This window comes from Aulonocara stuartgranti (assembly GCF_965226115.1).
Source record: "Aulonocara stuartgranti genome assembly, chromosome: 15".
Taxonomy (NCBI): Eukaryota; Metazoa; Chordata; class Actinopteri; order Cichliformes; family Cichlidae; genus Aulonocara; species Aulonocara stuartgranti.
Window position 1 is genome coordinate 41,684,141 of NC_138951.1, and position 26,849 is coordinate 41,710,989.

A 26,849-nucleotide genomic window follows, 5' to 3' on the forward strand; every position below is an offset into this window, starting at 1 on the left:
CGTCGTGGAAGAGAAATTGTTCGAGCCATGTTTCCGAAGTAACAAAGACGCGACTGGATTGCAGCCATTCAAAGACCAAATATAACGTCCCAGAACACTCCAGCTCACAGGTTAGTCTGCTCCAAGCATTTACACGAAGGTCAGTCTGCTGTTGTAGTTAATACGTCATTTTCATAACATAATTGGTGATATAGGTTACAAGCAAGTCTGGCGCTGAACAGAAATTGTCGCGCTATGCTCCTTTGTTTATTGTGCATAAATAGTGAATTGTCCTGACACAATATTGCGTTTCGCTTCTGTTATTATGGTACATTGACAAAAACATATACTTTTATTCACAGGATAAAACTGTTGTTTTGTATCACTAATTGTCCAGTACGATTACAGCATACAGTATTATTGTCACTGCTACATTTCTGTAACGCGTACCAGAAATTATTTCCACTACTAATTAATTACCGTTGAGCTCAAAGGTCCTATTAATAAACGGTTAAGGAATGTGTATTTATGACGACAATTTGTGAGACTGGTAAACTTATGATATGTACGATGGTCTTTCGTTCTACACGGTGCATTTCAAGGTCCTGCACCCATCCGTCGGTAAACTGTACCTGGGCTTGTTGCAGTGACCTGAAGTTACTAAACTTCATGAGTGTATGCACTCACTCCAAGAAGCGTATAATTATAAATATGCATATAAATATGCTACGATGAGATAGCTGACTTCATCTAACTAGCAAATGTTGTCCAGGCTACGTTGGTGATACAGTTTTTTTTAATGTGTATGATATTTTTGTCATGCGATTTTAAAGCTGGTCCTACAACCGCATCCAAGAATAACATGCAGCTTATCTCAGAACTGTCGGTGAAAATTATTCTTGGAGCTAAGTTTAATTGAGCTGCATTTTAAAGAGGTGCAATTTCACAATTTGTGTATATTTTCTAAGTTCACTATTTTGTCATGTGTTGAGAAAAACACAGATTTTAAAATTACATGGTCTAATATTTACATTTAGCATAACTGCAACATTATTTTTTCGTTGTTTTTTTTTTAAAGACTCGAAAGGACTTGAAATTCAAAGTTTCAGACTTGTGACTTGACTCGGACTTTTACACCAGTGACTTGAGACTCGACTCTGATTTGCCTGACATTACTTGAGACTTGACTTGAGACTTGAGGATAAAGACTTGAGACTTACTTGAGACTTGCAAAACAATGACTTGGTCCCACCTCTGGCGAATATTAACAAATAATATTTCTTATACTTGAAATACCAATCTCAAATGGATTGCTGATAGAAGTCAGGTATGGACATCACCTCCAGATATTGACTACAGAGGGGTAACACTTTCTCAATGAGTTTATGGTCTCAGTTGTTGATTTTAAGTCTGAATCAAATAGGATGCTCATTTTGTAAATTATAGTACAAGTTAGAGCACATGAGCACACAGAATATGCTTTAGGGTTTGGCAACCTGATAATTGACAGGCTAGTGTAGGATCTGCAGTGAGGCTGTGTGGTCTGTTGTGCTGAAAATTAAATGTAAAAAAAACAAAACAAAAAAAAGTACCTGCCAATTTACTGGCTCTACATTCGTACTCTCACCTATGCCTCAGGGCAAACCTGGGATATACTGGAAGGATTATTTGGACCACTGTGCCAGCAACACAACACATGGATGGATGGATGGATGGATGGATGGATGGATGGATGGATGGATGGATGGATGGGTGGTTGAATGGTTGGATGAATGGATGGGTGGGTGGGTGGATGGATGGATGGATGGTTGGATGGATGGATGGATGGATGGATGGATGGTTGGATGGTTGTATGGATGGATGGATGGATGGTTGGATGAATGGATGGATGGTTGGATGAATGGATGGATGGATGGATGGATGGATGGATGGATGGATGGATGGTTGTATGGATGGATGGTTGTATGGATGGATGGATGGATGGTTGGATGAATGAATGGATGGATGGATGGATGGATGGATGGATGGATGGATGGATGGATGGATGGATGAATGTATGGTTGGATGAATGGATGGTTGGATGAATGGATGGATGAATGGATGGATGAATGGATGGATGGATGGATGGATGGATGGATGGATGGATGGATGGATGGATGGATGGTGGATGGATGGATGCCTTCTGATTGACAAGTTACCACCAACATGAATTTACAACGTCCGTAGGTTCTCCAGTCTGATCCAGACAGTGACTAACAAAAGTCAAGAGCACTTCAGAGACTCATGGATGACACCATGATGGCTGTATGTTTAATATGCAGTCTGTGTGCTTGCTGTGTGTCTAGGAGTTTTTCTTCTGTAACAAATAAAGGCTGGTTTGCAGTTTCACAGATTGCTGTTGAGCCTCTGTCAGTGACTCTGCAAATATTTCACGTTAAATGTTTCCCAGAATGGTGATAGGGTTTTAATGTGACAAATGCTGGAACTGCTGCTTTTCATTGATTGAGAATAAATGTGACTGGAAACAAGTTTTCTACCACAGCAACAAAGAGAACGTGAGAGCAGCAGAACTATGTGTACAACGTGAGTCATCCAAACAACAAGTAAACAGAGGAAAACATCGAAGCAGCTCCAGATATCATATGAGGAAGATAAACCTAATGGATGGACACAGTTTGAGCTTCTACAAGTCTGAACCCTGAGTCATGTTGGCACGTGTCAGTTCAGTGGAAGTTTAGTCTTCTTAGACTAAGCTTGTCAAATTGAATTAAATATAGTTTTTTTCATTTCTTTTTGCTAGGAGGAGTTAAAGTATTTAGTCCACCAACATTTCAGACTGGTCTAACAATTTACTTTAGCACGAGGGTTTCACCTTCACCTCCAGTAGTACTGTGAGGCACTCCGGAGTCACTAACTCATACTTTTGACAAATATCTAGGACTGCCTTCCTGGACTTGCATATTGTCAGAAACAGGAATAGTTAGGATACCAGCTATAGTTCATGCATGCAATTATCGGGCTGTCCTTAAACACCTCAGCTGATCTGCAATCCTGCAGCAAGAGTACAAACAGGAACTAGAAAGAGACATTTCCCCACTTCTCTCATTGGTTCCCTGTTAAATTCTGTGAAATTTAAAATCCTTCTCCTCAGAAAAACACTCTTGAATGATCAGACCATATTATCCCAATGGAGCACTTTGCTCTCAGACAGCAGGCCTGCCTTTGGTTTCCTAGAGTTTCCAAAAGTAGAAGAGAAGCAGCATTTGGGAGACAGACACCCACTATACTTTTAAATTTAGGCTTCAAACTTTTCCTTTTTCAAACTTTCAACCTTTCTTTTTAATAAAGCTTATAGTTAGACAACCCTGAAATACTCCTTAGTTACATGTGGGTACGGGTCCCATAAGCACCCTTCCTGTCTTTCACTCGCAGTGAATCTATATAAAATTGCAGTATCCTTCTGCAGGTGCTCTGCATATTTCTAATCTGGAATTACAGCTAGAAGTCTCTCAAACCTTTTCCCTCTCCTCTCTAAATAATGAAGGCAGATGTCCACCCTACCTGAGTCAGATTCTTTATCTTTGGGGGGGTTTCTTCCCTACTGTCACCAAGTGCATCTCAGTGGGGGATTGTTGGGATTATAAATAAATATATATATATATATATATATATATATATATATATATATATAAAAACACCCAGCACGCCCCTGCGGGCGGTTTATCCTTCAAGCTCGGGTCCTCTACCAGAGGCCTGGGAGCTTGAGGGTCCTGCGCAGTATCTTAGCTGTTCCCAGGACTGCGCTCTTCTGGACAGAGATCTCCGATGTTGTTCCCGGGATCTGCTGGAGCCACTCGCCTATCTTGGGAGTCACCGCACCTAGTGCTCCGATTACCACGGGGACCACCGTTACCTTCACCCTCCACATCCTCTCGAGCTCTTCTCTGAGCCCTTGGTATTTCTCCAGCTTCTCGTGTTCCTTCTTCCTGATATTGCTGTCATTCGGAACCGCTACATCGATCACTACGGCCGTCTTCTTCTGTTTGTCTACCACCACTATGTCTGGTTGGTTAGCCACCACCATTTTGTCCGTCTGTATCTGGAAGTCCCACAGGATCTTAGCTCGGTCATGAATAGGATGAGGGACCTATGGATATATATATATATATATATATATATATATATATATATATATATATATATATATATATATATATATATATATATATATATATATATATACATATGTGTGTGTGTGTGTGTATATATATATATGTATATATGTATATATATGATTGTGTGTATATATATGTATATATATATATGTATATATATACACACAAAGGCTTGACCTTACTATATGATCTAGCCTAAGATGAGGATGATATTACTTGGCATTATTAAATAGCAATGCTCTGAGCTGAACTTGAGATCACAGGACATATAAGGACATTCTACATGCTGGTGCTATGAAATTAATAACCTACTGGCTTTAATAATATTCTCCTCTATAGTACATCCCTACATAAAATGAAGAATGGGAGCTGCAAACCTCAACTGCAGAAAATTAAGATTTTGATATCAAAGAAAAACATAAACTGCAGCATGCCATTTACTTTTACTAAAAACTCACACAAAGCAAAGGTAAACAAGATGTAAAGAGTCATTGTTACTGACTTTGACAAGCTGTCCCTTTAATGTCCCTTCACGTAGATGTCACTTACACTTGTTACATATTAGAAAAGTTATAGGGAACTCAACTTATTTCAGTGTCAACATCTTTCAATATCTATATTTCCTTAGTGTCATCTGCTGAGCAGCTCACTAATAGCGAGCGCTTAGCGACTGCTTCTGTGCGTGACTTCAGGTGTTTAAGTGTAATAATAGTGGGAACACATTTATATTCATGAATGCAGCTTTGCTGATACAGAGGTCCTCGGGGTGCTCGGCAGAGAAGGCACTCCTTGTGTGATGCACAGCTCCTACACCAGACCAGTAGAGTCTCTCTGAACCTGCCAATGCAATGCTTGTTTGCCCACATGCCATTAACCAGCACACTTCAACCAGCAACAGTGTCTGTCAAGAGCTGCTCTCAATTCCAGAGCAACGCAAATTGTGTCTATTTTAACCTCACCATGCTAGGAGAGAAAAAAGCACGTGTGGGGACAGTTCAGACATACATCTACATCTTTAGTCTCTTCTCAAGCAGGTCTCATAGAAATGGTTTGTATGTAACAAGCTTGCAACAGCAAAAGAAAAAGAACATTTATTTATTTGTTTAGCACGTTGCAAATGCAGAGAGATTTGTTTTCCAGTAAATGTTTAATGATGATCATTTAATGATAATATTATCATCAAAGATGTAGTGGTTAAATCTATCATCTTTGGTACAGAAAAGTACATCGATACTCTGTATTTGTGGACAAAAATTGAGGTGGCTACTATGACATCACGCACTGGTTTTGGACTCATTTGGAAGCCTAACATCAGATTCTTTTAACCAGGTTTAGTTGAAGTACTAATACATAACTATTATGTTATTATTAAGTCATTAGCTAAGGCTAACAGGCTTAGTAAGAGGGGTGAAATGCAATGACAGAAGCATTACCTGAATTTGTGTTGCAAACTTTACTCACCAAAACTACAGAACAAATTTCTTGGCTGAGCTGTAACACACAACAGGGTTTTTATTATTGATCAGATAATCCCATTAAACTGGTCCAACTGGTCAAAACAACACAAACACAGCAGACCAGTACACTTCAGTGATTGCAGTTAGCACAGCCCTTTGACTGGGACGCCTGTCTGTGAGGACTCAGCCTTTGTACCCGCCTGTAAACATGTTTTTATGCTTTAAAGTCGTACAGCACATTTCAACTCAGGACTCTATTGGAATTGACTCAGTGGCCATTTGAGGAACTGCACAGTTGTTGGCTTCATTTTTCCATCCCAGTGGTTGATTGATTTACATCAAAACAACCATCCATTGCTAAAGGGCAATAACGCTTTTTTAACCGTGAGTCTGATTTTCCAATCTTCAAAATAAAAATAGGTGAACTACTGATCCAGCACTGAGAGAGAACGCAACTCCCCGACCCCCAAAAGACGGTCTTATCTCTCTTTGTTTGTTTAAAATTATTTTATATTTTAACTATTTAATGTTTTTCCACTTTTCCTTGGAGGACTGTGTCTCATATTCATCTTGACAGACTGTATTCCTACAACACCACACCTCTCACCACATCTCAGAGCGACACTTCTCTAGCATGTCACACACTTGTGTGTCTGCAGAGATCCTTTCCATCTTGCTGTCTGCACAAGAACAACAACCTCAGCCTGTCAGACCCAAAAACAAGCATTCTTACTTTGACATGTGAATTTGCCCTGTGGGACTTTAAAGCCATTTTGCAGTTTGCTGGTTACATTCTTACTCAGTACTGGACCAATCACAGCCATTGAAGATGGCAGGTCTCCACTGCACAGAGACCTGCCATCTTCAGAAGTTTTCTGATGACTCTGCGGTGGTTGGATGCATCAGCAGGGATGATGAGACAGAGTACCGGGCTGTGGTCGACTACTTTGTCACGTGGTGTGAGCAGAATCATCTGCAGCTCAACGTGGCAAAGACCAAGGAACTGATCGTGGACTTCAGGAAGACCAGGAAACACTTGACCCCTGTTTCAATCCAGGGGGTCAGTGTTGACATTGTGGAGGACTATAAATACCTTGGAGTACACATTGACAATAAACTGGACTGGGCTAAAAACACCACAGCACTTTACAGGAAGGGCCAGAGTCGTCTCTATTTTTTGAGGTGACTGAGGTCCTTCAACATCTGCCAGAAAATGCTGAGGATTTTCTATGAGTCTGTGGTGGCCAGTGCGATCCTCTATGCTGTTGCATGCTGGGGGAGCAGGCTGAGGGTCGCAGATGCCAACAGACTTAATAAACTGATCCGTAAGGCCAGCAATGTTGTGGGGATGGAGCTGGACTCCCTCAAGGTGGTGTCGGAGAGGCGGATGCTGTCCAAGATAAAGACAATGTTGGATAACACCTCCCACCCACTCCATGACATGTTGGTCAGTCACAGGAGCTCGTTCAGTGAGAGACTGAGATTACCGAAAAGCACCACTGAACGACACAGGAAATCATTCCTGCCTGTGGCCATCTCCCTGTACAACGCATCCACTTAACACACTGTTTGCTGCTACAGCTACACATGTTTCTTTTCCAAATATTTATTTATAAGTGACTTATGTATGTATGTATGTATATATATGTATATATTGTACTATTCTTAGTTAGCGTATTGTCTGTCTTTTCTTAATGTTGGTTTAAAATGGAGCACTGTAACAAAAAATAATTTCCCCCAGGGATCAATAAAGTATTCTGATTCTGATTCTGATTTAGTCAGTATAAATTATTTAGACCCCAAAAGATGGAAAAAAGAGCCAAGGTTAAAAAAATGCTTCATTAAAGTGTGTCATTAATTCAGTCAATACAACTGGGACACTGTGCCAGCATTGTACAAATACTTCTAATCATCAGGAGGCAGTTCTGTTGTAACTCACGGTCAATGTTTTCACTAATATGGAAGAAATTAATGGGCTGTACTTCTGCTAACTTAAACCAACCAGAAGAACACCAGTAAGTGATTTGTGTGCTGTAGGGATGTAGTGAGGTCCTCAGGTAGGTTCAGCAGCAAACCCAAAGTCTCGGGGGGGTGTCTCTAAAGTGATGAAATCTCACGAGACTCCTATTTTAAAATGACCAACTGATTACATTTAAAAGCTGTTTTGGCCTCTGAGTAATGTACACCTCCATAACAGCGGCAGGTAATTTGCATTTGGAGAGTAGTAAGGCTGAGAGTTAAGGGCACTGCTGCTTTGATTAACAGGGTGCACTGGGAGCTTTAGCTAAATGCTGTGTGCTAGTCCTTGGCTCTGTTAATTAAAGTCAGTTAACTGGTCCTCTCAACTGTATTGTTGCTAATGGTGTCTTTTGGATATGCCAAACACTACGTCTTCCTGTGTGTTGAAGCACATTTGTCTTAATCCAATAGCAGATATATAGCATGTCTTTGCTTTGCATCTGTACAGTTTATTAATGATAGCGTTAGCTGATCACGTCGGACTCAAACAGACCCAAATAGCGACCGCTAAAACGCTGTCGTGATGGGTTCAGAAGTCCGAATGTAGTGGCCGACTTCACAACGCCTATGCCCAGCTCTTTTTTGCAGCACGTGTTGAACTAGGTTGTTGTTCCCAAAAGACAAAACTCATTTACAAGTGTTGAGTTTTAAATTATTCAACAGATTCAGCAGTGATTTACCTGCAGGCTGGCTGGAGGTAAACTCTGCTGTGCTGTCATCTTATCTTCTTATGCCCATGATATTAACAAGCACAGCAGATAATTTCCATATGATTATGTTTTAATAGCAAAACAAAAGTGCGTGTGGTTGAAAAAAGAAAAGTCTAGGGAAACTAATCTGTATTAATGAATATAAAGGACAAACTGAACATATCGATTATTTTGTTTGACTGACTGATTCATTCTTCAATCAGTCAGACGCTGGCAGTAAGGGGACCCATATGCAACAAAGCCCGAAGCAAATCCTTCAAATTGCTGACTCCATCTGATCAATATTCAGCACTGGAGGCTTTCTGTTTGAGCACAATCAGTCTTTGTGTTACAGACTAAGAGCTGTTGTTTCCATAATTCAACATTTTCACTAAAGTTATTTTCTCTCCATCAGTAACATCTTGGCTGCAACATACAAGACTGATTCCTGTTGGTGGACGACTGTTTATTACTTACGTTTGTTTGCCTGACATCACTGATACAGCTGATACTGAGACGCCTCGGCCAGCTTTAGTTCTTTGTCCTCGTGCCCTCCTGGAAGGAACAGAACATCGAGTCGATTACTTTTATTTTACCAAAACACCCACAGGAACAGGACAGTCTTTAATGTTAGCATGCTGTGGGGTGAATGGGACTATCTTATTACAGTGTTAGTATCCAGTGTATGCCTGCAGGCCAGCGAGATGCCACAACTCTAGAGCTGAGAGTCATACGGATGTAGTAAACCAGTAAAAAGAACTGGTTCTGTCTTTATCTGCAGCTGTTTATGTTAAACTCAGCTTTATCAGTGTGCACCGTGTAGTGCAGCTAGATTTGATTGTGTGTCAAACTTCTCTTACAGGTCTGTGAAGATATTTACAGAATTGTGCCTAACCAACTTTTTTTTGCCTTAAATTCACCAGGAAAGCTGACACAGAATCACACGAAGTCCACCGCTGTTCATTTACAAAGTCAACACATTTGTTTGTTTAAGTTAACACGAGCAGCTTTGACCAAAAAGGATTTCTTTTATCCTTCTGTTCCTTAATATGTTACTGGATGTAACATATTAATGTTGCCTGGATTTAACTTTAACAGGAAACAGCTTTATTAACTCTCCTAAATCCAGGCTAGGTGTCACAGGCTGGGTCTCTGACCCAGCGCTCTGAGTTCATGTTTGTATTTGTCTCATTTTGTTATGTGATTTAGTTTGTGTTATTTCCTATCTGCCTTTAGTTTAGGCAGTTATTGTTCCTGGGTTTTCTATGTTTTGGGGTTTTGTATTTATTCATCACATATTAGGTCTGTTAAGTTGTGTTGTCATGTTTTAGTTTTAGTATTTCCTGTTTTATTCTGACAATGTCATGTGTTCTTTGTTTATTGTATTTAGCTTTCCTCTCCTGGTCCTGTCATTAGGTTTATGTCTGTCAGCTGTTTCCCCCATGTGTCTCCACCTCCCCTGATCACCTCATGTATGTATTTAAGCCCTTTGTTTTCTGCATGCCATTGTCAGGTCGTCTGCTCATCCATGTCTCATCCCCAGGTACCCATGTCAGTTCACTATGGTTAAGCTTTTTCATGTTTTGTTATTAGTTCACCCAGTTTAGGTTATTGTTTAGTTTTCACCGATGCCCGATTATTTTTACCCTCATTGCTAGCCTCAATAAACGGCTTGTTTTGTTTATCCACACTACGTTTTGGTCTGCGTTTGAGTCCTCCTCTGCAACACATACGGTCTGCCCCAGCCAGACCGTGACAGTACGACCTGACCACTATGGACTCAGCAGACCGCGAGCTTTACGAGCGTCGGGAGGCAGCCTTCGCCCAGCTGGAGGAGGAGCTCCGCTGGAAGCCGTGGCGTACCCCCGACTACGAGCGCATTTTCCACGGGACTCGGCTAGCTCTCGGAGGTCCCAAGAGCTGCCGAAAGTCCCCGCCTGTTGCGCTGCCTGCATCTAAGCCTCGCTCGCTTCAGGTGGGAGTCCTCCGTGTGGCTTCAGGCGCTCACGCTCCAGCCTCGGTGTCTCCGTTCTGTGCACCGGGGGCTCAGTCGCTCGCTCCGCCGGCTTCCTCCACTCGAAGGAAGCAGCGCGCCCGTCGCCATAAACTGGACAATGCCGAGCTCACGGTGGTGAGTAACAATGACTATTACCCTCACGACCCGTCTGATGCTAACAACAATCGGCTCACTTCCGATCCATGGGGAATTTCCCTTATGGATGACGACGTGGACTGGGAGGATCCGTTTTGTTTTACTCCCTCTACACAGGGAGGGATGAAAGACAATTCCCGCTCGCCTAAGCCTGCACATAGGGTTAAAGGACAGACTGTTAATTACGTTACCAGGACAAACACACTCAGTTCCACTTCCGTCTGTTCAGGTTCTGTCAGTTCAGGTTTTGTTAAGTCTGGTTCAGTCATCCCCAAGTCAGCTCACTCTACAACTGTTAACCCAAGGATTTCGAAAACTATTAACCCAAGGACTGCTAATACTAAGACTGCTAAACATGAAGTGGACGGCGGATTCATTTTTGCTAGGTCTGTTTTTGTCGACCCAATACATATTAACCCTAAGCCTGCCGTTTCTAAGACTGTTTTTTCTGAGCCTGCTCCTTTACCTGTTCGTGTTTCTGCTGCCAGGGCAGCTCGGGCCCAGCGTACCCCTGCACCCGTACCAGTTCCTCGGGTGAGGGAGTCTGAGGCCCAGCTGGTCCCTGCTCTGGTTTCCAGGCCAGCTGAGGCTCTGTCCGTTTCTGCACCCGTACCAGCTCCTCGGGTGGGAAGGGCAGTTGCCCAGCCGTTGCCGGTGCCTGTCCCGGCTTCCGGGGTGAGGGGGGCTGTGAACCAGTCCACCCCTGCACCCATGCCGGTCCCCAGGGTGAGGTCAGCCAGGATACAGCCCGTCTCCGCACCCGTACCTACTCCTCGGGTGGGAGTGGCTAGTGTCCAGCAGGTGCCTGCACCCGTTCCTGTTTCTACTGAAGGCTCAGGAGAATTCAGTCCGCAACCAACACCACCATCACTACTGCATGCTTTTCAGTCTATAGCTCAGTCATTAGCTCTGTTAGCAGCCCAGTCAATAGTTCATTTTCCTGTGTTTCCGTTAGCTCAGCCCTTAGCCCACTGTGCAGCTCAGCCAGCTCCCCATTGTTCAGCTCAGTCATTCGCTCCATCACCTGCTCAGCCTTCTGTCCAGCCGGTGGTCTCTACACCTGCTGGTCATGCTTCGTCTGCTGGAGGTTCAGGAGAATCCACCCAGCTTCATGCCTCGTTTGCTGGGGGTTCAGGTGAACCCAGCCAGCTTCATGCTTCGTTTGCTGGAGGTTCAGGAGAACCCAGCCAGCTTCATGCTTCGTCTGCTGGGGGTTCAGGAGAATCCAGCCAGCTTCATGCTTCGTTTGCTGGAGGTTCAGGAGAACCCAGCCAGCTTCATGCTTCATTTGCTGGAGGTTCAGGAGAACCCAGCCAGCTTCATGCTTCGTCTGCTGGAGGTTCAGGAGAACCCGGCCAGCTTCATGTTTTGTCTGCTGGAGGTTCAGGAGAACCCAGCCAGCTTCAAGTTTCGTCTGCTGGGGGTTCGGGTGAACCCAGCCGGCTTCAAGTTTCGTCTGCTGGAGGGCCCGAGGGGCCCATCCAGCCTCATGCCTCGTCAGCTGGAGGGCCCGAGGAGCCCATCCAGCCTCATGCCACGTCAGCTGGAGGGCCCGAGGAGCCCGTCCAGCCTCATGCCTCGTCTGCTGGAGGGCCCGAGGAGCCCGTCCAGCCTCATGCCTCGTCTGCTGGAGGGCCCGAGGAGCCCGTCCAGCCTCATGCCTCGTCAGCTGGAGGGCCCGAGGAGCCCGTCCAGCCTCATGCCTCGTCAGCTGGGGGTTCAGGAGAACCGCACCAGCCTCATGCCACGTCAGCTGGGGGTTCAGGAGAACCGCACCAGCCTCAAGCCACGTCAGCTGGGGGGCCCGAGGAGCCCGTCCAGCCACCTTCAGATTCTGCTTCTGTTTCGCCTGCTGCAGCTCCAGCCTGTGCTTCGCCTGCTGCAGCTCCAGCCTGTGCTTCGCCTGCTGCAGCTCCAGACTGTGCTTCGCCTGGTGCGGCTTCATCAGAGCCTTCGTCTTCGCCTGGTGCGGCTTCATCAGAGCCTTCGTCTTCGCCTGGTGCGGCTTCGTCAGAGCCTTCGTCTTCGCCTGGTGCGGCTTCATCAGAGCCTTCGTCTTCGCCTGGTGCGGCTTCATCAGAGCCTTCGTCTTCGCCTGGTGCGGCTTCGTCAGAGCCTTCGTCTTCGCCTGGTGCGGCTTCGTCAGAGTCTTCGTCTACGCCTGGTCCGGCTTCGTCAGAGTCTTCATCTACGCCTGGTCCGGCTTCGGCCTCTGCTCCTGCTTCTGCCTCACCTGGTCCGGCCTCAGCTTCTGCCTCGCCTGGTTCGGCCTCATCCGAGTCTTCCTCGGCTTCTGCTTCTGCCTCGCCTGGTCCGGCCTCTGCTACGCCTGGTCCAGCCTCTGCTTCAGCGTCGCCTGGTCCTACGGCTGTTATGCCGCCGCCCAAGCCTCGCTCTGCACCTGGGAATCTTCGGCCACCTGCTGGACGTCACCACCGTCGAGGTCGGCCACCTGAACTGTTTCTACGCCGTTGCCGTCCACACGGTCGGCCACCTGAACTGTTTCTACGCCGTTGCCGTCCGCACGGTCGGCCCCGTGAACGGTTTCCATGTCGCCACCATTGCACCTGGGAATCTTCGGCCACCTGCTGGACGTCACCACCGTCGAGGTCGGCCACCTGAACTGTTTCTACGCCGTTGCCGTCCACACGGTCGGCCACCTGAACTGTTTCTACGCCGTTGCCGTCCGCACGGACGGCCCCCGGAACTGTTCGACCATGGACTTCTGTGCCGTCGGCCTCCGGGCCGGCCCCCTGATCACATGAACTATGATTTTCTGGACCGTCACCCTCCGGGTCGGCCCCCTGAGGAGTCATGAACTGTTCCCTGTGCTCCTGTGATTTTGATGGACATTTTGGTTTTTTTGGCCTTGTTTCTGGCCCTCCGTCCTGGACCCCCACCGCCCGCCCTTGGTGGGTTGTTTTTGGTTTTGTTTTTCGAGGTTTTGGGCGTCTGGACTCCGCCCTTGAGGGGGGGGCTCTGTCACAGGCTGGGTCTCTAACCCAGCGCTCTGAGTTCATGTTTGTATTTGTCTCATTTTGTTATGTGATTTAGTTTGTGTTATTTCCTATCTGCCTTTAGTTTAGGCAGTTATTGTTCCTGGGTTTTCTATGTTTTGGGGTTTTGTATTTATTCATCACATATTAGGTCTGTTAAGTTGTGTTGTCATGTTTTAGTTTTAGTATTTCCTGTTTTATTCTGACAATGTCATGTGTTCTTTGTTTATTGTATTTAGCTTTCCTCTCCTGGTCCTGTCATTAGGTTTATGTCTGTCAGCTGTTTCCCCCATGTGTCTCCACCTCCCCTGATCACCTCATGTATGTATTTAAGCCCTTTGTTTTCTGCATGCCATTGTCAGGTCGTCTGCTCATCCATGTCTCATCCCCAGGTACCCATGTCAGTTCACTATGGTTAAGCTTTTTCATGTTTTGTTATTAGTTCACCCAGTTTAGGTTATTGTTTAGTTTTCACCGATGCCCGATTATTTTTACCCTCATTGCTAGCCTCAATAAACGGCTTGTTTTGTTTATCCACACTACGTTTTGGTCTGCGTTTGAGTCCTCCTCTGCAACACATACGGTCTGCCCCAGCCAGACCGTGACACTAGGTTGCCCCTCCTTCTTTTTCCTCCTCACCAAGCACCCTCGTTTGGACACTGACATAAAGTGCAGGAGTAGACGTGCCTAAATTATTTAAACATGTAAAATGTGGATGGGTGGTGGGTAGCTGGCTTCTAATTATTGAGCGATACTGTTACATAATTGCACTAACACACCACACACTTCACATCCTGGGAAAGGCTGTAAGGAAAGCTTAGGTGTGATATTCAATAAATGCAGTAAATTGTGTGATAATTAGCTATTTGACGTTTGCGTAGTCTAAAACTACTGTTGACCTGGTGATTCCATATATAGCAGTAATGTTATGACTTTGACATTTGAATAGCACAATAAGTTCTGATTTGTATTTGGAGATTTGACTGCTGATAGAATCCAAATAATGACAGCGCTCATCGGGTGTAAATGAATACAATAATCAGAAGGCATTAATAAATCCTGATGTGATAACATCTTGATAGCAGCTGCAGACTCCATGCAGGAAGTGACACGTCTAATCTCAGCATCTCCTTTATGTATGAAGTGATGTTTCTTTGAAATGATTACTTCAAAGTCCTGCTGAAAACACTAGGGATGCACTTCATAGCTTGATGCAAAACCAATAATATCTTTTTCAAAAGCCACAATAGAGTCTTTTGACAAAATTGTCAAACATATGGCCCATGAGCCAGGATGGGCCCACCCAAGGGTCCAATCCAGTCCACTGGATGGCTTTGCTAACTCTGAAAAGCTTTATTTTTGGACTTTTGTTACAAGCGTTTAAGCCATGAAAGAGGATTTCCAGACTATTAATTTTATCTCAGCCAGGGGTCTGAATCATTGTCAGTTTAACAAGTTTTAATGCCTGACGAAAGCTAATCTGAGGAGCTGAGCAGGTGTATTTATTTGATAAATACTCATATTAGGGAGGGGCAAAGGTTCCAACAACGAATCAGTGAAGCTTCATACTGCTAAGTTTCAGACAGTTTGTTTACACTGGTGTCTGTATGATGTCATTAAATATGGCAGCAAGTATATGGTCTTCTCAGCCACGCAGCTCAAAATTATCCAATGAGAAAGAAGCTGGCTTTTCAGTCTATAAAGAGACAGAAGTTAAAATGGCCTGTGGTGAACCTATTATGAGTCATGAAAAGCTACTGTTGAGTCTGACTACAGAGTCCAAGAGTAACAACATTATTTGAAACAAAGGACAGTGAACAAAGGGTGAAAATGTAGATTAAATGTTTGCAGATCTCTGAATGTTTTCAGCCGGTCAAAAATGATGCAAACTGTCAAAGCTTAATTACAACTTTTGCAAAAATTACAAAAGGTGAAATGAACAACGTTCAAGAGCAGACTTTCAACCTTACAAACCATCTTTTTACCAGATTCAAATCATGGCAGAAATATCTTAAACTAACAACACAGGAACTCCAGCAACACTTAAAAGTGAAGAGGAACAATTTTATTAACTGACTAACATGTTTCGGCCTTCATCAGGGTCATAGTAATACATAACACATCTGGGCTTGAATAAAGGACAAGAAACAAAAAAAAAGTCAAATTAACCATCACATCTCCATGTTGTTAGCGTCTCATCCTCTCCATGCACCTTGGAAGAAGGCAAAGTTGTGCCAGAAATGTTTGCTGAGAGATATTTTTAACTCCTCACCTCCTGAAGCTGTGGAGTTAATATTGGTCCCACTGTTTGAAAGGCATCACTGCATAAAGTATTGAGAATCAACATTTCAGCGCTGTGACAGCTGTTGGCTAATCCTTTATCAGGAACTTCATAGCAAACACAATATTACTGCTTTCTAATATTTTACTTGGACATTAATGCATCCATAGAGGGATTATACGCTGCAGTTCTGCCTGTACAATTTACATTTTGAGATTTGAGCACAATGCTGGTGTATCTCAGCACAAAGAAAAAAGCCAAAGACAGGTGTTTCAGTGGCAACGTCCCCGCAGGAAAGACTTTCTAGCTTAAGACCTTCAAATCCAGAGACCAATTCTCCCCCTGCTGAATACATTTAGAGAAGAAACCACAAATCCTGCAAGGATTGAAAGTGCCTCCCCCACACCTGCACACAAACAAAGCAAGCGTGTGTCTCACTGCTCTAATATTGCATTTTAAAAGCAGCTCCTTCCCCATCTCATTCAGACTGCTTCACATTCAGCTGATTAAGTCCTCTCAGAGCCAATCAGAAGGCAGCAGCATGTGTGTCTGTTTGTAAATGTATCACTCCAAATTCCCCTCTATTCATTCAGGTTAGTCCAATTTAAATTGCTTTGCAGAAGAATGACAAAAATATGACAGTTTCAATTCACACAATTGAAACAATTTGAGACTAATGAGACAAAGATAGTGTAAATTACAAGAGAGAATAGAACACTTTAAACATGAAACAGTGTAAAAGCAATTAGAAGGAGCGCTCACACGCTGGCTCGGTTACTACTGGAACATTTATTAACATTCATTAAGTTGTAATGTTTTGGTCTGTGTGACATTCATCAGATTTATGAGCAGCAGCATTTTCATATTTATAAATGCATAGGAAGAGTTTAGTTGGACCAATGAAATCCTTGCACATATGTTTGTCTGTACAACAGTATGAGCGAGATCATCAATATCTGAACATGGCAGCAGATTCAAATCCAAAACACAAAGTCTAGAAGTTTAAAGTCAAAACCGTCTACAAAGAGTTCAGAGTCACATTTCTATGCAGATTAATCTCCCTGAAAGTTAACTGACTTGTGTTATACTGTTCACGTCTACACTTCTGACCAGTTTTGTTTTGGATTTTAAATAAACTAAAATATTAAATTAAGTAAAAGTTATTTATTGCTCGAGTGACAATATCTCTAATATCTAGAAAGCCTTTATTTATCTCAGCTTCCACCCTTGGGTAAGTAAAACTTGTTAAATACTACAACAGTTTCATCAGAGTAGAGGTTTCACAGTGGGCAGCGTCTGCATAATCCCTGTCCTCCCTGTAAATATACAAAATGTGTGTGTCCCTCAGGTCCTCTATTAAAGGTCTGGGGGGGTCTGAGGGTTCTGTCCAGGATCTTAGCTGCTGTCTTCTGGGCAGCAACCTCTGATGTTGGCCTGGAATCTGCTGGAGAAACTCTTCCAGTTTGGGGGTTACAGTGTCTAATGCTCCTATTACCATTAGGACCACTTTGAATTTGACCTTCCACATTTGCTCCAGCTGTTCCTTCAGCACCTGGCACCCCTGGCTCTGTTTGCTGTCGTCTGCTTTCAGGTCCACCAGCCGCTTGACATTGGTGGTATGTGACACCTTTTTCTCCCAGATGTTTTTCCAGTGTTGTTGAGTTTCAGCTCTGAGTGGCTCTGCCCTCGTGCTGTTATTCCCGGTAGATGAGAGAACACCCTGGATGGATCTTCAGAGAACAGGCCCTCTGCTTCTCTGGTTTATCTCTTCAGCCTCGTGGCTTTGTTTGTCTCAGTGTTATGGACATCTGTTTGTCACCCAGGGCCTGTCTCTCATGGAGACCTTGTGCACCTCAGTTAACCAGCTAACATCCTTCCAGGCTTCCTGGATTTTGGCTTCCAGCCTTATTCTCTACGGAGGGCTTCCTCTACCTGCGTCCGTGATCTTATACCCGAGTGCGTCTAGGATTACTTTGACCGGGGCCAAGATGAGCTCACTGCTTTGGGAATCTCCTTAAACCTTTGAGTAAATGTTGCTGTTAATGTTATTACATAAATGCAAGTATGAGAAGTTTAGATGTTCCTCATTTAACATGAGAGGGTCAGATAGAGGGGTTTTGGTTCTTTGTTTTCCTGCCACACATTCAGGTGTGCAGACATTTTGCACAGCAAACATAAATACAAAAAAATAACAATTAATGATGATTCAAATTCTCCATTAGATTTCAGCCAACAGCTCCATCACATGTACAGCTGGTGGACGCAGCTGTGAAAGCAGGCTGAGAGTCTCATTGGAGTCTCATTAAAACCTACATCAAACCAGCAGGACAGCGAGCCACAGCGAAAAAGGCACACAGGGACTAAAGGTAAGACTCAGAGTATCAAACAGCTAATTAATGGTGCAACAGGACTAAAGGGCACAAAGAGGACAATGACTGGCTCATTATTTACAAGCCTTTATCAGCTTTTTAATGGGGAAACCAGACCCAAATTGCAACAAATTAGTCTTGCCAGAGGTTCACAGGAACATTAAATCATTAGCAGGTCTGACCTTGTCTGTGTTGCTGCGTTTTATAAACTGCAGGTCTCATTAGACCTCGGCCACAAACCTGTGACGCTGGACTTACATTTTTATAAAGATGCACAAGTATGGAACATAATTGATGGAAGGTAACTGAGTCCATCATGTTTCTCACTTTATCAATATACTCGCAGATTCCTTCAGTAAGATTATTTGAATAAAGACACTTTGAACCAACGTCTCCAACACAGCGTCTTAAATTACTTTTCTGGAAAAAAATATCCACAGTTTTTTTATATGTATCAGACTGATTTTTCCATTGATTGTCAAGACTTAGGAAATGAAAAATCAGATATTCTAATAACACGGGAAAAGTAGAAGTTAAAGTAGTAGCTTTATTTTATTTTTTTGCATACTGGTCAGATTCCTGTTGTAGATAAGGAATTAAATATTTTGCCAAATTTCTAAAAATAAAAACAACTAAAACAGCTATTATGAACTATTTGTTACAAAAACTGAGAAGAAACTCAGAATTAAACTTCGATTGAATTCAGAGAGTAAAAAAAACTCTGTTAATAGTACTCACAAATTTAAAAACATAAATTTTCAGAGATTCAGCTGGAGAGAAAACCTTCTCACCCCACATAGACCGAGTCAGATTAGAGCCCCTTGCTACTGAATATATCCGAATCATCAATGGAAGCATCCAGAAGAGACGCTGCTGCTGAATCGATCTGTTTGGGTGAATAAAAATGATGTAAGGATGTCTTCCATCGTGTTGTTGCACCTCAACCACAGCTCTTTAAAGAACGGCACTTGTGCCGGACAAACGAGAAAAAAAACAGCACTCGCTCGTTTTTCTCTTCTTCCTCAGAATTTACTTTACTTTTAAAAATAATACTAGACACCATTTACCCATGTCTGATGACACAGCATTTTATTTCATTAGACAAAAAGGAAACAAGGTGGCAAACAACACCCGAGAGCCGAGCCTGGGGGTCGGATAAACTCCTGGCCACATTTGTAGCTCAGTCTAAACCTTAAATGTTCCACGTGGCTGTTCAACTAATGAAGAAATGGAATTCTTTGACAACAAAACAGTTTCATTGAAGTTCATTTCTCATGAATTTACAGTTTTAATCCAAGAGAATATTCAAAAGGATCTTGTTCATAATGAACTCATTTTTTTCTCAGAATATTAGCTTAAGCCCCCTCCCTCCCCCATAACATAAAATGAACATAAGACTTTCATAAAAATGAATTCATGTATCAACTTTTTTCATTTTCACTTCCATTAATTTTCTAGCAGCCTCTTAGATTACCGCAGTAAATCTATTAAAGCACCTGATTCTCCGATTGAGCAGCTACTACAGTGAACCACTCTTTATGAATTTATGCCTCCTTATCAATAAGTTAAAAACATCAAAACAAATAATAATGGATTGGATTTATATAGCGCTTTTCAAGGCACCCAAAGTGCTTTACAATACCACTATTCATTCACTCTCACATTCATACACTGGTGGAGGCAGCTACAGTTGTAGCCACAGCTGCCCTGGGGCAGACTGACAGAAGCGAGGCTGCCATATCGCACCATCGTCCCCTCTGGCCAACACCAGTAGGCAAGTAGGGTAAAGTGTCTTGCCCAAGGACACAACGACCAGGACAGAGAGCCCGGGGATCGAACCAGCGACCTTCCGGTTACAGATACGCTTCCCAACCCCCTGAGCCACGGTTGCCCAATACAGTAATTTCCACAGTGAATGGCTGTTTTTACTATGATGAGCACACAGGTAATGATAGTTTTGCATTAAGAAACAGAGGATTAGCAAACCGTTGTCCTGAATACTTCTTCCATAATGAAATATATTCTAGGACCAATCATTAAGTTTACAGCTTCACCACCTGTTTCTCTAAATGTGGAGCTGAGCTGAATTTGCTGAATCTGTGAACTGTAAGTTTCAAATCAAATCAAATCAAATCAAATCACTTTTATTGTCACATCACATGTGCAGGCACACTGGCACAGCACATGCGAGTGAAATTCTTGTGTGCGAGCCCCACAAGCAACAGAGATGTGCAAACACAACAACACAAACGAGCAAAATACAAGAATGGCCAACCTGAAACTAATAAATATATGTACAATATATAATAGTGTATGCATTTCTGGATGTGTATACTAAATATTTTCCTACGTGTGTGTGTGTGTGTGTGTGTGTGTGTGTGTGTGTGTGTACACATTTTTACAAATTAAATAGTAAAAAAAAAATAATAATAATAATAATAATAATAAAATATATAAAATATACAGAGTTGAATATGTGCAAAACAGCGGCATTACTGTACAGTATGGAGTGCATAATGTTGAAGTTCCAGTAGTGAAGCTGAGGTGTCTATGACGTGTTCAGCAGTCTGATGGCCTGGTGGAAGAAGCTGTCTCTCAGTCTGCTGGTACGGGACCGGATGCTGCAGAACCTCCTTCCTGATGGAAGCAGTCTGAACAGTTTATGGCTGGGGTGACTGGAGTCCTTGATGATCCTCCCCGCTTTCCTCAGGCACCGCTTCCTGTAGATGTCTTGGAGGGAGGGAAGCTCACCTCCAATTATCCGTTCAGAGCACCGCACTACTCGCTGGAGAGCTTTGCAGTTGTAGGCGGTGCTGTTGCCATACCAGGTGGTGATGCATCCAGTGAGGATGCTCTCAATGGCACAGTGATAGAAGGTCCTGAGGATGCGGGGGCTCATGCCGAATCTTTTCAGTCTCCTGAGAAAGAAGAGGCGCTGCTGCGCCTTCTTCACTGTTTTGTTTGTGTGTACTGACCACGTAAGATCCTCAGCCAGATGTACTCCAAGGAACCGGAAGCTGCTCACTCTCTCCACAACAGCGCCGTTGATGGTGATGGGGGTGTGTACTTCTCTGCACCTCCGGAAGTCCACTATCAACTCCTTTGTCTTTGCGACGTTGAGGGTGAGATGGTTGTCTTGACACCAGTGGGTCAGGGCGCTGACCTCCTCCCTGTAAGCCGTCTCATCACCGTTGGTAATAAGACCCAGCACTGTAGTGTCGTCCGCAAACTTCACAATGATGTTGGAGCTGTTAGTGGCTGTGCAGTCGTAGGTGTAGAGTTAGTACAGGAGAGGGCTCAGTACACACCCCTGTGGAGCACCAGTGTTCAGTGTGATGGGGGATGAGGTGATGCTGCCCAGTCTGACCACCTGGCGTCTGTCAGACAGGAAGCTAAGGATCCAGCTGCAGAGGGAGCTGCTCAGTCCTAGATCCTGCAGTTTCCTGTCCAGCTTCGAGGGAACGATGGTATTGAATGCTGAGCTGTAATCTACAAACAGCATCCTCACATACGTGTCTCTCTTCTCCAGGTGTGACAGGGCAGTGTGTAGTGTCAGGGCTATGGCATCATCAGTGGACCTGTTGTGGCGGTATGCAAACTGTAGAGGGTCCAGTGAGTCGGGTAGTGCAGAGCAGATGAAGTCCCTGACCAGCTTCTCGAAGCATTTGCTTACGATGGGGGTCAGGGCTACAGGTCGCCAGTCGTTCAATGAGGAGATGGTGGAGGATTTGGGTACAGGGACGATGGTGGCCATTTTGAAGCAGGCTGGGACTACAGACAGAGAGAGGGAAAGGTTGAAGATGTGCGTGAACACTCCAGCCAGCTGAGCCGCGCATGACCTGAGGACGCGGCCGGGAATCCCGTCCGGACCAGTAGCTTTGCGTGCGTTCACCTTCCTGAAGCACTTCCGCACATCCTCCTCAGACACAGTGTGCGCACTGACGTCATCCGCGGTGCGCACACTGTCCAGTCTCATGGTGTTTGCTGTGTCGAATCTAGCGTAGAATACGTTTAGATCCTCACACAGAGAGGCCGTGGTCTGCGGTGTGCTGGTTTTCCCTCTAAAGTCTGTGATCGTGTTTAGTCCCTGCCACATACTCCGAGGGTTGTCAAACTGTTGTTCCACCCTGTCCCTGTACTCACGTTTGGCTGCTTTGATCGTCTTCCGGAGTTGGTAATGTGCGTGTTTGTAGTCCGATGTGTTCGCGGAGGCAAAGGCGGTGTTCCGTGCCGCCAGTGCCGCGCGAACATCTCCGTTAATCCAGGGTTTTTGATTTGGGAAGGATTTAACTGTTCTGGATGGGACGACATCTTCCACGCATTTCCTGATAAATCCACAGACTGAGTCTGTGTATTCATCAATGTCTCTGGCGGCCACGTGAAACATTTCCCAGTCCGCGTGATCAAAACAGTCCCGCAGCGCAGACTCCGATTGGTCCGTCCAACAGTGCACCGCCCTCCGGGTTGGAGCTTCCTGTTTCAGCTTCTGCCTGTAGGCGGGCAGGAGCAGGATGGAGCAGTGATCTGATTGGCCGAATGGGGCGCGGGGGAGGGCTTTTTACGCATCCCGGAAAGAGGTGTAACAGTGGTTGAGTAGCCGGTTTCCACGTGTGTTAAAAAGGATGTGTTGATGGAGTTTGGGTGAGACTTTCTTTAGGTTTCCTTTATTAAAGTCTCCGGCTGTGATAAACGCTGCCTCTGGGTGTGCGGTTTCCTCACTGCTGATCGCGCTGTACAGTTCCCTGAGTGCACGGTCAGTGTCGGCTTGTGGGGGAATGTAAACAGCCGTAATAATCACTGCTGTAAATTCCCTCGGTAGCCAGAATGGCCGGCACTTAATCATCAGGTACTCCAGGTCCGGTGAGCAGAAGGATTTGACCGGGTGCACGTTCGCATAATCACACCAGCTGTTGTTGATCATGAAACACACACCACCGCCTCTGCTTTTCCCAGTAAGATCCTGTGACCTGTCCGCGCGGTGCACAGAGAACCCCGGCAGTTGTATTGCGGAGTCCGGTACTTTGTCCGATAGCCAGGTTTCTGTGAGGCAGATCACGCAGCAGTCCCGCATCTCTCGCTGGAATGAGATCCGTGCCCGAAGCTCGCACAGCTTGTTCTCCAGAGACTGCATATTAGCCAGTAATAAACTGGGTAACGGTGGTCTGTAAGTGCGCCGTCTCAGTCGAACCAGAACGCCAGATCTTCTCCCTCTGCGTCGGCGTTTGCGGCCTCCAGGGCCAGAGAACAAAGTTTTAGTTGGTGAAAACCATTTCATCCAGTAGGAGACTGAGAGGTGACTGTTTAAAATGAGACACACGTCGTAATTCTCTGCTAAATATTTCTCTTTAAAATATGTTTCAAAGGTATTTAAAAATGATGATTTTCAAGGGAAATCTCTCACAGATTCATTAGTTTTGTAGGGTTCATGAACCAAACACTCACATCTGTATATCAACACCCGTCCAAAACATTTGATACCAGCAGCAATTTTTAGACAGATCATAATGACTCGCACTGTAAATGCAGCCTTTGATGTGCAGCCAAGCCTGGCTGAACTTAATAATAATTTGTTCCCACACAAACGAGGATCAGGCTGCCCTTGAAAAATTATCTCACTGAGGTCAGAGTCAGTTCAACATCATGTGCTTTTCATGTTGTGGAACGAGCAACCTACCAAATTAGATCAAGTTTTCTTCGCTGCGATTGTTCGCTGTTTTGAGGGGGAAGAAGTTCAAACGGCTGATTTTGTTGACTGAAACTTGAGAAGAGACGGGCAGCTGAAAACACCCGAGCTGGAGAGTCATCGAGCAAGCTTCCAGTCAAAGGCTGGTGGCTGCAGTCATTACACTGCTGCAGCCCAGCCTCAGCTAATACACACTGGGAATGCGTGTGTGTGTTTGTGCATATATGAGAAAATGAGAAAAAGACAGTGTACCGTAAGTTTACTGGAGGCTGTACTAGTGCATACAACATCTAAATGTGTCTTCTGAGTGTGGGTGTATTTTTACTGTATCTTTAAATATTGCTGTTCAAGGAACTAAATTTAAGAAATCGCTAAAGCTTCTAAAACTTGCATCTAAAATTTCACACTAGAACTTCTCTTTGTTCTGCTGCCAGCACAAAGACATGCTTACAGTGCTTCAAAGCTGGATTTCATGAGTCTTGGTGGAGAGCTGATGCACGAACAGAAGAGGAACTCATCAAATTTAGATCCAAATCACTTTACCTAAAATATAAAGTAAGGGCATTAACCTCAGTGGAGGATGTGTTCTTCAACCGCCCTCCTACGGTTTGTAGTGCTATTTAACTGTCAGCAGGATTATGCAAAACCAACTGGGTTTCATGTAACTCAGTGGGAGGGAGGCCCCGCACAGTAGAACAAAACATTAATCTTTGGTGTGGCTCTAGATCGCTTTCTTTAAAACAGGACATTAGCTTTGGTGCTTTAGCAAGGCCCCAGTCACACAGTCCTAGAGATAAGACTGCTCGCAACCACCGGTCACTTAGGAAAAGCTTTAGTGCCCATCCAGTTGGCAGGCGGCTGTTGCTAGAATCACTGTGGAATCAGCTGCTAAACTCCCAGTCATGCAGATACAGATACCAGTTTGCGTTCCCCTGACAACCACGTCCTTATGGAAAATACATATTCCCTTACTGGTTGGCGAGTGGTTGTTGGAGGTTGCTAACAGTCTTACATAAAATTGGTCCCAAAGAGATGTATAATGCTACACTAAAAACTCCTTTCAATTGCTTTGGTTGCAAGTAAGTTGCAACAGTTGTCCACAGTTTGCATGGCAGACGCAAACATTCCCCAACTACTTGTGGAGCAGCAGTGAAACTGGGAAACGTGGGACACAAACCATATGTGGAAGTAAAACGTGCAACTTTGTTTTTGAACTGTGGGAGAGGTGTGGCCCCTGACTCAGCTGTAGGGGAGGGTGGTGCAGTGAGCTGAAGGCGGTGCCAGGCAGGTGAGTGGACAGGTGATGGTGATGGCACTGATGAGCAACGTCGGGGAAGAGCAGCGTGTGTGAGCACGCCCAGTAATAAAGTAACCAGAAATAAAGAGACACTCTGTGAACACTGAGCGTGGGCTCCGGTCTTTCTGCAAGAACGATTTCTACTTTTTCAGGTTTCACTGTTGCTCAGTAACTAGTTAGTAAGTGTCGCAGAGAAGTTGGAGTCTCATGCAAAACACAGGACACTGCAGCAATCTGCTAGCAGCCCTACCAGAGGTGTTGCCAACTAGTCTCTAGCCCTCTTTTAACTCTTTTACACATTTCCAGCTGCTCTCGTGTCCTCCAGCTTAGACTGTTCCAGCACCTGAGGCCATAAAAGTCTGTCTGAAGCTTAATGTCCTTCATTTTGAAATGAGAAAGCTGATGATGGAGCTGAGAGTCCGTACTGGTTCATGCACTGTAACCATGTGAGGTGGAGCAGGACAATAAGGTGTTTCACCACATATTTAATCTCAGCTCAGCTCAGGTTCACCTTAAGTCCCTGTAGTACCATAAGATTATTTTTTTCATCTTCTGCACACTATGTTACTTCTGGGAACAATTTAATTATCTTGTGCATACAAGATAATTAAATTGTAGGAACAGTTAATTATCTTGAGCACATGGATATTCAAATGCTTCTCTAATAACGTTAAGATGCAGAGATCCACTTTAAACTAGTGCTCACCCAATGATGTTTCATTATGCCACAACACAATTGGTAGAACTTCAGAAGCACACGGCCAAAACGTTTTGGAGAGAATCTGAGCTGTAGTTTGCTTTCCATACAGTCCTCCATACAGTCCTTCATACAGTCCTCCATACAGTCCTCCATACAGTCCTCCATGCAGTCCTTCATACAGTCCTCCATGCAGTCCTCCATACAGTCCTTCATACAGTCCTCCATACAGTCCTCCATACAGTCCTCCATGCAGTCCTCCATACAGTCCTCCATACAGTCCTCCATACAGTCCTCCATGCAGTCCTCCATACAGTCCTTCATACAGTCCTTCATACAGTCCTCCATACAGTCCTCCATGCAGTCCTTCATACAGTCCTCCATGCAGTCCTCCATACAGTCCTTCATACAGTCCTCCATACAGTCCTTCATACAGTCCTTCATACAGTCCTCCATACAGTCCTCCATGCAGTCCTTCATACAGTCCTCCATACAGTCCTCCATGCAGTCCTCCATGCAGTCCTCCATACAGTCCTTCATACAGTCCTTCATACAGTCCTCCATACAGTCCTCCATGCAGTCCTTCATACAGTCCTCCATGCAGTCCTCCATACAGTCCTCCATACAGTCCTCCATACAGTCCTTCATCCAGTCCTCCATACAGTCCTTCATCCAGTCCTTCAAACAGTCCTTTAGGCTGAAGCAAAGTGTAAGAGACTGAATCTCACGACACTGACGTGAAACAAAGTGTCAATCTATTAAGACGAATGGAAAAGAAAAAACAAATAAATGCTAAAATACTCAATATTTCTAACGTGATAATCAAACCCGGCCCACAGAGCAGGACGATGTTCCTCTTACCTTTCTGGCTCTGAGCCTGTCTCCTCATCAGATACTCCCGCATCTTCTTCCCCTCCTTCAATTACTTCTTCTTCACCATCTCCTCCAATCCCAGGCTAATACTCATTCCCATCCTTTTCCTCATCTAACAGCTCCAGATCAGATTCTCGCTCTACTACTCAGAATAAATTCCTCTTTGCTTCACTTTTTTCTCC

General features: G+C 44.4%; 1 protein-coding gene across 1 annotated transcript in view; it reads right to left on the reverse strand.

Annotated features, from left to right (window-relative positions):
* ptprfa (protein tyrosine phosphatase receptor type Fa) overlaps positions 1 to 26,849 on the reverse strand; it is a 397,951-nt gene that overhangs the window by 341,554 nt on the left and 29,548 nt on the right. The window contains exon 2 of the mRNA XM_082506013.1: positions 8,797 to 8,874. The gene's annotated coding sequence lies outside the window, so the exon portion shown is untranslated. The remainder of the gene's footprint in view (positions 1 to 8,796; positions 8,875 to 26,849) is intronic.